This window comes from Amblyomma maculatum, chromosome 2 (assembly GCF_055883805.1).
Source record: "Amblyomma maculatum isolate TAMU_Amacu chromosome 2, ASM5588380v1, whole genome shotgun sequence".
In the NCBI taxonomy this organism is placed as follows: domain Eukaryota; kingdom Metazoa; phylum Arthropoda; class Arachnida; order Ixodida; family Ixodidae; genus Amblyomma; species Amblyomma maculatum.
Window position 1 is genome coordinate 171,668,969 of NC_139345.1, and position 15,066 is coordinate 171,684,034.

Genomic DNA, 15,066 nt, shown 5'->3' on the forward strand with positions numbered 1-15,066 from the left:
CATGATGCACTCAGAATATATGTTAAATAGGCAGGGCGACAGTATGCAGTCTTGGCTAACTCCTTTCTCAATTGGAAACCAATCAGTAAGACCATGCGCAGTTCTGTTGTGGCCTCTGCCATTTCATACAGGTTCCTGAGGAGACAGATGAGGTGAATTGGAACTCCCATCTCCTGGAGAGCTTGCCACAATCTTCTGCTATCTACGAAGTCAAACGCTTTCGCATAATCAATAAAGCAGAAGTAGATGGGTTTCTGAAACTCTTGCTTTTTCCATGATCCAGCGAAGGTTGGCAATCTGGTCTCTAGTTGCTCTGCCTTTGCGAAACCCAGCTTGCACGTCCGGAAGCTCCCGATCCACATACTGCTGCAGCCTACCTAGGAGGGTTTTCAACATCACCTTCCTAGCATGCGAAATAAGCGTGATCGTGCGGTAGTTGGAACAATCTTTGGCACTGCCTTTCTTTGGTATGGGGATGTAAACTGACCTCCTCCGATCCTGTGGCCACTGCAGGGTTGTCCAAATGTTCTGACATAATGTATACAGAATGTTAACAGCGTCATGGTTGAGGTTTTGAAGCAACTCAGCTGGAATGCCATCAATTCCGCTAGCTTTGTTCTTAGCAAGGCTGGCTAGGGCCCATTCACCAGTTCTTTCTCAAATTTACCGATTTCCAGGTGCCCGTATATAAATGAGACATATCAAATTGGCCAATTGAAAAAATTTTCTTGATGTCCACAACATTCCGAAGAGAGACTCAGAAGTATTTGGCCCGGTACGGGCTCCCGGCAAGGTCCGAATTCAGGAAAAAACGTACTCAGCGATCAGCTTGCCAGTTGGGAGACGGGACAAAACAATAAAGTAGTCATTACTGCTGGTAGAAGCCTAAGGAGTACCTCGGCCAGAGGCCGATTGAAACCTTGATGCAGAAGAAATCGAGAAATGTGACCGTCACTCCCTAGATCGTGAAACGCACATATTTGCCCTTGTTTACCGTGCCAATGATAGGTAAAAATAAATAAACGAATCCTTTCTTCACCGCGAATCCAATCTCCATCCCTCAAACCTCCAACCAAGTGCTTTAACCAACTACGCCGCGCCTGGGATCGCGAAACACACACCATAATTCTCCTTGTCTACAGTGAAGATTACCGTAGCAATGACATCATCATCATCAGGCTGACTATACCCACTGCAGGGCGAAGGCCTCTCCCATATTTCTCCACTTAACCGGTTCTGTGCTAGCTGCATCCACTTGACCCCTGCAAAAGTCTAAATCTCATCTGCCCACCTAACTTTCCGCCGCCCCCTGCTATGCTTTCCTTCCCTTGGAATCCAGTTTTTTACCCTCAGCGACCATCTGTTATCCTCTCTTCGCACTACATGTCCTGCCCATGCCCATTTCTTTTTCTTAATTTCCACTAGAATGTCAGTAGCTTGAGTTATTTCTCTGACCCAATCTGCACGCTTCTTATCTCTTAATGTTACCCCTACCAATTTTCGTTCCATAGCCCTCTGGGTTGTCCTCAACTTAAATAGAACTCTCTTGGTTAGCCTCCACGTTTCAGCCCCATAGGTGAGTACAGGTAAGATGCAACTGTTGTATACTTTCCTCTTGAGCGATACCGGTAAGCTGCTAGTCATGATTTCCGAGTGCTTGACAAATGCGCTCCATCCCAATCTTATTTTTCTTGTTATTTCTTTTTCATGGTCCGGATCTGCGGTTACTACCTGTAATAAGTAGACATATTCGCCTACTACTTCCATTACTTCGCTACCTAATGTAAACTGCTGTTTTTGCCCGAGGCTGTTGAACATTGCCTTAGTATTCTGCATATTGATTTTCAAGCCTACCTTTCTACTTTTCCTTCCAGCTCATCAATCTTTATTTGCAGTTCAACCCCCGAGTTGCTTAGCAAGGCAATGTCATCAGTGTTGTGACCGTGCATGGTTTGCGCTAGCGCGCACTATTGTGCGCCTGTGGGCATGGTATTGATATGTGCTGTTTGTGCAAGGGCTCTAAGTGAGCCTGTTCACATGAATCTTTTTGTGTGAGCATGCTTTGCTTTGTCGTGACCCTACAACTGCCAAGTTGGCCCTGTCAAGGGAACGTCAAAGAAATATACAAAGAAACGTCGCCCTGTGAGAAATAGCCGTAAGTACTTTTGTTCAACTGTTACCCCTTCCCGTCGAGAGGCGCAATGGTCAAGTGAGGAATGCCTATTGTCCAAAGGAGACGATCGGAGTGACACGTCCGCTGACATACAGGAGAAGAAAGGAGCATGAGGATTACGGCCATTAGAGGATTTCGCGTGAATGCAGGAAAGAGTTTCAATTGCCGGAAAGGGACAATGCTGGGAGCAGTATTCGTGGCGCGCACGTACACTTGGGTTTCTGAGAAGGAAATCCACTTGCCGGAACCAACAAAGCGGATCTTTGCAGAAGAATCGAAATTTGCCTCCTCGCCGTTCCCAAGCTCTGCCCGACAACAAGTGACCACGCCCGACGAAACAATGCTGGACCAGTCAGTGCATCAGACCATCAGTGCAGTGAGGTGTTCGATTGGTTGCCGATATCTGAGGGGTGTGCCCTGGATTTGATTGGTCAGCATCTTCAGAGAGGGGCTGGACATAGGGGATTTAAGAACGTTGCGGAGCACGAAATGACGCTCTGTGCACTGGGTAAACGGCTCATCCAGACGCTTCTCGCTATAAACTCTTAACGCTTGCCATTTTGCTGATATAGCCTTTTTTCAAGTAAATACGTTTTCTCAAAGTGCCATTAAACCTGCTTGTATATATTTTACCAACTTCGAAGATTCAATCCTTCATCAACCCGGAGTCTCTGCACGCTACCAAGTGAAGGCCGGGTCGACTTAGTCCCAGCGTCGCGACATCAGCAAATCGCAGATTACTTATGTATTCTCTATCTACCCTTATCCCTAACTTCTCCCATTCCAAATATCTGATTACTTCCTCTGAGCAAGCTGTGAATAGTACTGGGGAGATTGTGTCCCCTTGCCTAACACCTTTCTTTATGGGAATTTTGTTATTTTCTTTATGCAGAACTATGGTTGATATGCAGCCACTATATATATCTTCCAGCACTTTCACGTACGGCTCGTCGCAATGCCTGCATCACCGCCGAGGTTTCAACTAAATCAAATGCTTTTTCAAAATCAATGAAAGCTATGTATAAGGGCTGGTTATATTCCGAGCATTTTTCTATCACCTGATTGATGGTATGGATATGATCGATGGTATGGAAATGAGCAATGACAATGAAGCTGCAATTTGTGGTAATGACAATGATGGCATTAGCAACGATAATGACAGCGCATTTAGTAATGACGCAATGATAATTTAGCAGTGATAATGACGGCACGCCAGCGGCCTTGCCGAGATGGTAGTTGCCTAGCCGCTCGACAGATGGCGCAACGTGTCAAAGCAGCTTGTAGACTGGCTTCTGCGAAAATTGTTCACGCCGCCGAGAGCAGGTTTTCGTCGATTCTAGAAAATCTGGGCAAGTACCGATGTTTATTCACTTATCAAATAACGTTTACCATATTTTGGTACTTTGTGAACGTATTTCAGCTCGAATAGGCAGCAGAGTTTGCATGGGAATATTTTAAAACGGGGCCCCCAAATATGCAAAGCATGGTAAATTAAAGACAGTGTTCTTATCGAGCAAGACAAAAAAATTCGTAAATTTTGCACAAGACACCAGCGTTTCCTTATCACCAAATTCACATACAGACCTATTAGCCCAGCTAATAATTACCTACCCATCCCTCAAAAAGAAGCCAGAATAATTCTTTGAAGGTAAACCCGAAAAAAATCACAAGCAGTCATCTTCAACGCAAGAGCTAAGTGCATCCTAATGGCACAAAATATATTATATAACTCATTGAATATAGAAGGTTTCTACTCAATAAAAGTCATTGGCGTATACTTAAAAAACAGCCCGCCATAGGACACTCACGTATATTTTATACTTCAGAAAATAAGCCGCATAGCAGGTAATCTATATCAAAATAGCTACATCTTACCAATGCCAGCTGAACATATCATTTACAATTCATCCTTACATAACATGTAAACTATCCCCTTCTATTTGGGCACAAAGTAAGCCTCCAGTCTGACGAAAATAATATAGATGCAAAGTAAAATAATACCTGCTATTACAAACGCGCTTCAGAACTCGCGCACCGAAGGTCTTTTCTGTAAGTAAAACCCTCTGAACATCCAGCATGTGTACTATCGAAAACTCTTACGTAGTTACAGTTTTGCTTAAACCATCGTACAAATTATTTTTAAGGACATGTAACAAGCTTATGTCCGACTATTTAAACAAATAATACGCGCAGTCACACAAAAAAGGTTAATTCCTGTTCCGAGGGCCAATTGTTGCCATCAAATAATTGTAAACGCCCTATCGTGACCGCTAAACGTTATCCTACATAGAAACTGGCCTAGAAATTAATGCATTTACACCATCGGTGCTTATTTGTCTTGTGCAATATATTGCTTATACTTAACGGTAATGTTTGAGTGTAAATATGCCTGTCTTTTTAATTGGCTTATTCGATTCTCTGCCATCTGTTATCCAATTGTTAAAAGAAATCAGGGACACCTCAAGCTGCAAACAACAACGTTTATTTTGGATTTCTTCATTTATCTCTAAATGAGCCCAAATAAATAAAATGTGTGTGGTATGTCAGCACGCAGAAGACGTCAAATTGCATTGTACTGTGTCATGCGATGCTCCAAACACAGCATCGCGCCGGAATGATTTTAGAACAGGGACTTGAGCCTCTGCGACTGCTCAATGGCAATATGGCTACCGCGGACGGGGTGATAATATGAGACACAGCCGGCATAGCTGACGTGGAAAGAACAGCGACGACAACAAAGCGACGACTTGCGTTGTTGAGAGAATTCTTCGAGGTAAAAACATGCTGTTGGGCTATATACATTACTCTGCTAAGGCAACTGCGGAAGGTTCTGCTTTTCACGTAACGACAACCAGTCACAAAGCGGAAGTCGTATATATATCCGAATTCAAATCCAAATTTTCCGGTGTGTGACATAGGTGGGCCATTATCGATTCCAACGAAAGTTCGTAGTGAAAAAAAGCAGCATAGGCCAGCAGACTGCACAGATGAGTGGTGACGTGCTTATTTTATCGTCAAATATATTTTTAACCGTCCGCCACTTAGTAAAGACTTCATTGAAGCGAGAACCCATCCCAATGCTAGTTTGCTGCCCAAGACATTTGTTCCTATGCTTTCTATGGCGACCTGTGCGGGAATTGGAAATAGTTCGTTAAAGCTGATCTCGTTGTTGAGTTGAAATGTAGCGCCAACATTCATATAGCGCGAATGCTGGTAGCCGAAATAAATACCGCGTCGCAGCAACGCTCCCGCCGTATTGTGTGGCATTGCGCGCTTTGGTCTTGTTTCTTTCACCGCATTCATCAGATACGCAGCCCCTCGAGCCACACAGTGAACGCAGTACTGATATACTACACGGAAAAGCCAGAAACAAAAAAAAACATTCCAGAGATAAGCCATGCCGCATTAACGATGAGTGTTCAAGAAGTCTGACATCTAGGCGCTATTTGGGAAGGAATAGACGTGGTACGAATTAATTTTGGAAGTGCAAATCTCTGCTTAAGCGCAGATCAGTTAAGGAAAGAGATAATCAGAGAGCAGGTGGCAAATAAGCTCTGTAATTACGTCAAAATACCAAATTAACAGTATGAGGGGGCAACTTTCGCCTCGCTGCAAGCATGCCAAGCTGAGTAAAATATATGATGAACTCTTTAGAAACAGTACGTCAACCGATGAGAATTGAAAGTATCTAAATCATTTCCCAGTCATCGCGACTGCTACGACTTCTTTTGTCAGCAATCTTCAAGCATTATAATTATGAGACGGATGTGGGCTGAAAATTCGTGGTTGGGATAATAGCTTATCGATGTGCGATTGCAATTTTTAGTTGCTTATGAACAAAACCTGGAGGCTCTGTTGCCGAAGGTATATTTGGTGTGAAACATACAGTTACTTAGTAGTTTTATAAAGTGTTTTGCACACTATTGCTGCACATTGTACGATGTCATGCTTCGGGCTGCGCTCGCAACATTCGCATTATGTGAATGACGTGAAGGACGCCCCTTCTACTATTGTCTTCGATCGCATATGTATGGTAGACTGTGCTACCAGCAGACGCTTTTGTAACGTCTGAGGTCGCTACGTTCTACACGTGCATTTGAATTTTTTTGCATTCGCTCTAATCACTTTCAAAAAAGCTACACCAGGTAGCCATAACTGAATTTCTGCTCAAGCAAAGTTCATCGGCGAATTTGAGCACCTACTAGTTCCGTCTTCGGATCACGGAAGTTGCATTATTGTAGGGAAGAATGGGAGTGGAATCACGCGTTGCTTGAGCGAAGTGACATTTCATTTTTTATCGCTGAAGCTTCCTTTATATAAAACTGCACTAGATAAGTCTTTTGGTGGCCTTAGCGTAGGTGATCAAACAAGATGCATGACATTTAAGTCAAAATAAAGGCAGATAGGACAGGAGGCAGAAGAGGTATTTGCTCTGTGCATTCGTTTATGTGTCGGGTGGTCCCTGTTCCTTTTTGCCAAGGTCCTTTCTCCTACCGGGAGGTAAGTGAGCACGCGAATTCAAGTAAGACGTATCGAAATGAGCAAGCCGCAGACTTTCCTTTGCCGATAACCATAGTGATTAAGGCATGCACAATTTCATCGCCGAAAAAGCACAAGGGCCAGTTGCTGTATGCAGGCTAAGGACCGCATCTTTTTGGATTCATAACAACAGCGCGACAGACGGGACGTGCAAGAAAGGACAACAGCAACACACAGCGCTCTGTGTTGCCGTCCTTTCTTCCACTTCCCGTCTGTCGCGCTGTTGTTATGGATCCCCGTGCGCACCAACTCGCCCAACTGGTATTGTCGATCTTTTTGGAGCGACTTGGTACCCCATGAATGAAGAGCGCGCTTCTAATATATGATTTTATTGCTACGTATTGGGAGTCCGCATGCGGCTTCTAACTTGAAGCCGGCGCGCCTTTGCAGGTTTCCGCATAGGTATAGCGGTAGCTTTTCTATGCACATATGCAGTGCAGATAAAGGCGCACCTCTGCCTGCGAATTCAGGCAGTGTTAATTTCGAGTGCGCGAACAGAGATTGTTTTTTTTTCGCACGTTGGATTGTAGCTGATCTTTTTTTCTACATTACTTTTCTTAAGAATAAGGTCTACCAGGGAAGAAGAGCAGGTCTCAGTGAGAGCTTGCCGAGAAACAGCTGTTTCCGCTTGTCTGTTCCCTGTTTACATGCGCTATAAAAGTCTTATCTTAGTGCAAAACGATTTGTTCCAGTATACTTAGTAAAGAATCTTTGAAGTACAGTGTGCATTACGAAGTGTCACTTTGCAAGTATTCGGAACACTGAAATCAAAAATCGGAAATTCTGTGCTGCGATTCGGTAACGAATAGTTCCCATTCCATTTCATGATCAATTTCTTAGATAACGTCGTCATCGTGTCTCTAACAATACACTCAGAATTTCATGATCGGGAGTGATATTTTACAGCGAACTACACTTTCGGAAAACGTAAACAAGCGCCTTTTTCAATGGAAAAGTTTCCCAGAAACACAATATTTGCAGTACATTCTAAGATTGCACAATATAATAAATAAATCTGCATGTCATTCCTCGTAACACTTGTAGGTTTCTGCCATTGCCAACAAATTATACAGATCTGGTTCTTTATGAAAGCATTAACGACTGCCTACATACCCTGTACAAATATTAAAAAAAACACTTTTGTTAGAGTTTAAAAGGCTAGACAACCAGAGTCAATAACTTAATACCAGCCTCCTGCAATACTCAAACCATAGCTGCAAATTTAAAAGTGATGCCTAGGCATGTTATGCTTGTACAACTATGACGCATCGGGGTTTTGCAAGATATGCGCAGACATTCACTCAAACACCCGCATTCCCAGAACTGCTGAAGAAAAAGCTGCAATGTCTTCGCACGCGCTGAGTTCGCAAAGTCAGTGAGAATTTTTGTGCGAGAGGAGGATTACAAGTCCGAAGGCTTGTAATCTGATGCCTGTGAGCTACCTCTTACAAATTAGCTTTACTACTTACATATAGTCTTTTTACTCGCAGGGTTCAGTCATTTAACTGAGCGTAGGCTTTAATGGGTATTCAGAAAACGCGTGATAATACGTTCTTTTTATTTAAACATCATTGTACTCTTTGTGCATTTCAACCGGTATAACTGTTATAACTCTTCCTGGAACAAGCACACGTAAGAAGGAAAGTAAGCAGACACGAAGGTGGTCGTAAGCGCAGATCGTGGCAGACGTTCATTGCCCCTTCGATAGTCAGCGCTGCAGCGTTAACATTAGGAGTAACTAGGCGCGCGTGCTGAGCGCGAAGTGAGGAAGGTGCTTGGCTTAGAGGAAGGAACAGGCGTTGACAGGGAGCTAAGAGGGTGTACTGAGTTTTCCGGCTCAGACATATCACGTGATTTACTCGAATTGACATTGAACCCGTAGTAGTCTCGGGACAAACAATCCACTGACGGCGCCACTATTCGAACAATCCATGAAACCCTTCCCTGCGGTCGTTCAGTCCCGACTCTGAACGTGGAATTATGGTCATGCCGTCCGAGCCACGTGCGTACTAAGTCGAACGTTTCAAATTGTGTTTTCCTAGGACCCACTGTGGAAACCCTTAAATAGCAGCTTTATTTCACCGTAGAACTCAATGGAGGTTTTCTGACATGTGTTAGACCTGAAAATTGTTTTCTAAGTATTCAGTGGCTTCTTCTTGAAAGCATCAGTTGTTAAGCCTCAGGGTAGCAGTATACCTATCCTTAGCTATGTGCTGGGTATTGAATTCCGTATTTTTCCGCCGCCCTTCTACAACAAAATTGCTAGCCCGTCGCTTTCTAGAACGATGAAACAGCATTTTATTCCGCCGGCAACCCGATCGTTGGTATGTAGTAAGTGATTGTTAGCATTAGTCATTTAATGGCAGTTCTCTTTTAGAGATGCATAATAAGCGCAGCAAGACCATGGACATAGACTAAAATAAAGAACTGAAGCGATCCTGATTTATTATAATAAGAGCTCGCCGTAACCCACAAATTCGCAGCTCAGTTTTCTTTCACCTTTTAAACCTTTCAGTAGCAAGTAATGCGTCTTCAGTAATTTCAACGTGGCCACTAAGAGAGCTCTTACATTTGGCTTGGATTGCATTCCGATTGCCTCAAAATTATAAAGTGCATTAAATTTTAGGTTTTGCTGTTTTCATAATTTTTATTAGGTATTCTTCTGCAGCGTTTGAGCTTAATGGTGTCCAGATTAGTAATTGTGTTCTACCTGCCGGTGCAATGTGGCCACTTGAACTCACAAACCAAACCAGCAGCCACTGAAAAAAAGCATTTGCAACTGGCTTACGTTTATTTCAAAAGCACTAATCCGCTTACCACCGCCGACGGATATTTTTGTTCGAGCTTTTCCTGCCGTCACTCTGTTCGGCTAAGATGTTTCGTGGGGTCATAACCACGAGGCCTCGCTCGGAAAGTTCGAACTAAGTCCTCTGTTGAAGCTCAAAGGGACGAATTTTCCTGAGGTGCCTTTCATGTTCACCAACGAGCAGAGAGAGTGATGGATCCTATGAATAAATACTGTCTGTCTTTGACCTTTTGTAGAGCATTAACAATGAAAAAACTGTCCAAGCTGATGGAACTGGTCGGGTTCGATCTAGGCTACTTTTGTCAGTACCCGGTTGTCTCAGTCATTGAGTCCCTCTGGCAGGTGATCTCTCTCGCTATATCCAGGTGCAGGTATCCATCATTTGACAGAACGGTTCCTTGATTGTTGCTCAGGAAAGCTCAAAGATTAGCTTCCAATGCTCTTATACTATAATCGGAATAATATAGATAACCACTGCAACTTTTTCTCCGCTTTTACGTAGCGCGAGGAGCGGTTTCCTGCCGAAGAGAAAGAAATATGGCGGCATCAAAGACCACTGGCCTGCCTCAGCTTTCCGCGTTCATCGTCGTCACCTGCTTGGTTTCTGCGGCAGGCACCAACTTGCCCGAGCTGAAACCCTACCTTTGGGAGCATCAAGACTCCTTTAAGGTAGCCGTCATAGTTCTCGAGCAGCTTCCCAAGCTCTATGTAATTCCGCGACCGCAACGAATTGTTGTGGGATGGTAGCCAGCAAGAAAAATAATGCTATTTTTGGTTATGTCTTTTTCGACACACAATAACTGTCATTTCGTCATTGTCGGTGAGCTCTTTGTGTGAAAAGACAATATGCGGCTCTTGTTATTGTGCCAGAAAGCGTGGTCTTGGTGTTGATCATTGGTATACTCTTAGACATTGTGAATACTGGAAAGGAATTGTTAGTCTTAACAGCTGTCAGTGAGGAGGGTGCCTGATAAAAGTCTCAGTCTCAAAAAAAAAAAAAGGGCCTCAGAGATATAAGAAAAGAGCTAAACACGGAAGAAAGCGAGCCGAAACAAAAGTTCTCGACAATCGTGAAAGATATACCTACACAAGGCGTTGCGGGCTGTGCTACTAAATTACTTACCAGTGGAAGTATTTTTTCTCGGTATTGCGCCGTACTATATTTAATAGATGCATGCGTAAGCATAGAAGGTAACTGCATACGCAATGACCATGGCCCGTAAGGGCGTCACTGAAATCCATCTTGCGGCCGGTTCAGATAACAACGATGGGGTATGCTAGTCGCGATGCCCCTTGTTAGTGCGTCTTTCCCGTCCCCATAACCGCCTTGCTGTTGCGGCCTTCTGGCTCAAGTTATTGGCGGCTGAGCGCAGCTTTTTTCTTTCCAGTAAAGAATATTTGTACAGCTGCTGAAGTAGGAAATATAGACACATCGGCGCTGTACATCCCGTGTTATGCCTTCGATTTCGCTCGAGGATGACCAGACCAATGCGCGTATTCGTTTATTTATTGTGGCAAAACCAACCAGGACTACAAGGTATACAGTCGATTTTAGTTTCTTTCTTCTCTTCTCATTTGTGCATTATGCTGTCGGTCGTGTGAACCCCACTAATCAAGTTAATGTCGAACGCAATGTCCTTCGTATAGCACAGCAGAAGTAAACCGGCATATGACGATACTGTTCGTTTGTAAGGTTTAACGTCCCAAAGCAGCTCAGAATATCAGACACGCTTCTGTGTAGGGCTCTGGAAATTTCGACCACCTGGCGTTCTTTAACGTGCACTGACATTGCACAGCCCACGGCCCCCATCCTTTCGCCTCCATCGAAAATCGGCCGCCGCGGCCGGGATTCGATACCCCATCCTTGTGCAGAGTAGTCGAGCGCCCTAACCCCACCACCACCGCGGCGCGGATATAGCGATACTGACTTCCAGTCAATTTTAATATCTTACTAAGGAAGTGCTAATTTCACATTTGTTACGAATTGCACAAATTTTAGACAGAAAGGTTGAATGCTTGATAAAATTATGGTCTTGAGCACCACCGTAAATCGATCATTACTGACGCCTCGGTAGGCTCAACGGAGAGGGCAGGGGGAAGGGGAAAAATGATCATCATCTGAGCAACATGAAGAGATTGAGCATGGAAATCATCAAAAGCGACCATGTGGGAATCTCTGAGGTGCGCCACAGGAGCTAAATATGATGTCTAAGAAGCGTGCAACATATAGCGAAGCTTCTAGCCTTTGTTTGAATTTAATTTTCACACTACCAATGCGATACCACATGCCATAACTCACGTTAATATAATGCCTTTCAAGACATAGAGTGTGAATGATACCGTTTCGAAATCCTACATGCTTCTAATCAGGTAATATTGTCCAGATAGCTTTTCTGTAGCCTTTGGAACACTTTCTTATTAAAACGAAACGTGTGAACTGCACCTAGTAGTTGATTGTCACATGGCACTTGTCAGCAATTTAATGACTTCGGAACATTTGTCTATGGGGTCAGAAATTACGTGAATGTATAGACTCGGTTTTTGATGGTCATCTGTCAGCACCCAAATGCTAGCTTGAGAACACATACTTCGGCGTTATACTCTTAAGGTTATATCACATCTTTTTGTGACCCGGCGATTGTACAATATGTACCCTCTGTGGGGTATACCTTGGCTTTTCTATGTTTTCCTAGTATGATCAATGTCTACAGATCAAACATTCACCAAAACGAATCCATTTCAATGCAAAGGTAGGCCGAATCATTCCTGCCCCGAAAATGTGAATGCACTATCAAGAAAATCGGGAGGTCGTTTTTATTTCGGATCTGTCCGGCATGGCATCATTAAGATTCCAGATGCAATTCAGAATATAAAACATCTCACACTACTCGCCCCGTACTGAGCACGAAGAAAAGTACTACTGGACAAAGAAGGAACGCAATGCGATTGTCTTCTCTTAAAAGTAGTCCTAAGCCTCATCAATTAGAAGTGTGACTTTCTGCGCTGCAACATATTTGCATTTTAAAATTCAGGGCAGCTTCAGGCATATTTGGCTTCATCGTGTCATGGTGTCCTAGTGATGCATATGTGAGCGAAACAGCACATCTACACATTATAAATGTCAAAAACACATCATGACACGACGCACTATATGAATTCCACAGGCAAACAGATAGCACAAAGCGCAGACTTACATGGCACTTACATCTTATGGCTCACATAGCGAGCCGTCGGTGTCATTGCACGTTTAGGGGTTTAGAAAACGTTCAAAGAGCCGCTAAGTTTTCTATATGGGGAAAAAATGAAAGCCAAGTCTTCTGTCCCATTTCCATGGCAGGTCATTTTTTCTTGCTATTCACCTAAAGCCCCACTGCGATTCAAGTCCTAACAAGCTGGCGCGGCTAATCATCGCAGGAATATATTTGGTTTACGCAGTAATAAATAACTAACCTTCCAGGTTGATAGCGTGCTCATGCGTTTGCTACTGGATTCCGTAATGCCTACGTATGTTCGCGGATGCAGCTCTGTCAAGTATTCTTGGCACCACTGGCGCAAACAACCAACAGACAGCTGCAGACAAGCGAGAACTATCCCATTACTGATTCGCAAAAGCGAGAGCGGCAGGCGCTTGAAATTATTCCGGCTGCATGGATGGATGGATGGATGGAATATAGGAGCGTCCCCTTTGAAATGGGTTGGTAGCAGTAGCTATCATGCTCATTTTTCTACCTATATCTTAATTATTGATTTAGATGGGTTCACTAAACCATCATTCTACTTATTAAATTTTTGTTTCTACATTAGTAACATTATGTCACTTCTCTGCTTTTAAGCCACCAATCTTCCAGTCGTTTTTTGCTAGTTTCCACCGCCGGTTTATTCACCCGGCCACTGGTATCTCTAAACCCCAGAGCTTCAGGAACAGTGACTGCGCCTGCATCAACTTTCGGATGGATACCATTATATTCAAGTATAATATGGTCAATCGTTTTACTGATGTTACCACATACAACACATGCGTCATCTCCATTGTTCAATTTCTTTTTGTAGCTGCGTGTTCTAAGGCATCTTGATCTCGCTTCAAAAGGTAGGGCACTGCCTCTTGAGTTATCAAAGAAATCTTCCTTCCTGATCTGCATTTTCACTTTCGGTATAATTCCACAAACGAAGAAGCGCTCTTGTTGGCACCCACAGATTTCCTTTATGATGTTACGCGTTGGGTTTCTGTGGAGACACTTAACTCGCACAGAACAACATGCCCATATCATTTTGACAATAAATGCGCTACTGTTGACTTGGTAAATTTGCGGCGAAATCATTTTCTTTTTCTTATGAGCACACTTAATAACGTCTCTATAAAGCACAGTCGCCTTTGCTCAAAGCCCCTTTAATGGAAGAGCTTTGCGAGGACGAAAATATTAATGAAGCCGTAAGGTCAGTTTCAAGACAATTTGTAAGGTCACAGCTTCAAAAACATTTGATGTTGCTTCAGAGTGAGGCCTCTATGTTAATATAATTCATACGCCAAACAGTTTATGCAGTGCCGTCGATTCTAGGGTTAAGGCTTTCAGCTTTCGAACATTCAGACGATCTTTTAAATAACCGTAATGATTTCTGTTCGCTTTCCTCTCCTATTTTACATTCACCCTTGTTGAAATTACGCTTTCCCTAAAAGCCCGTCGGAATTTTCGAATCAAAGACAGCCCTGAAGAGTGCATTCGAAGAGATGTGTTTACACTAAGGCTTTCGAGCACGTCTGACGCGCCCAGTTGTCGTACTAATTTCTTAGCGAAGTCAGGTGAAGACTCAAGAAGTTTGGTCACTTGGTGGGCTAGAGGACCAAGGTTGCTGACATCTGCAGAGTGTAACCGAGCGCTTCAGACTTTCTGCGGGAGATAAACTGGAACTTTGTTTTTTTAATATTTCATTTTGGTTTTCATTACAAGAACAATAAAAACCGGGGGAGAGCATGCATAAGGGGAGAGCATGGGAGAGAACATGCGAATCAAGCATGCCTTGCAGTAACCCTGGAAGCTTGCAAATGCTTTCTGTCCCTTATCAGCGTTGCCGACCAGTAGTGAAGTTGTGTGCCACAATACGTAGCGCCTCTGATTTATAGAAGATAGAGAGCTGTGCTTATAAGTAGAAACTTCTAGCGCTGATTGCACGTTCAATAGGCTTCCGACTACTTCTCTGCACCAGAAGCACGCGGGTCAGCCTAGTTAACGCCTTCACTTATGCCGAACAATTGGCACCTTGCTTAATAGCCTAATATAATTTTCCTACTAAAATTAAATCTTCCAGCACTGATATGGCGGTCATGTTTGTATTTGCTCTCGAACCGTAAACAATGCTCTGTATTTAAGAAAATAAAGCAATAATAACAGAGACTGGTTTCTGAAACACAAACATGACAGTGTCGCCTGAAGCAAGATTAATACTTTTAAGAATGAAGCAACTTATCAGTTGATGCGAAGGCACTTTGACTGGATAGAGCCAGCCCAACAAAACCACGCCCAAGGGCTCTCAAATTCATGCCAAACCTCGA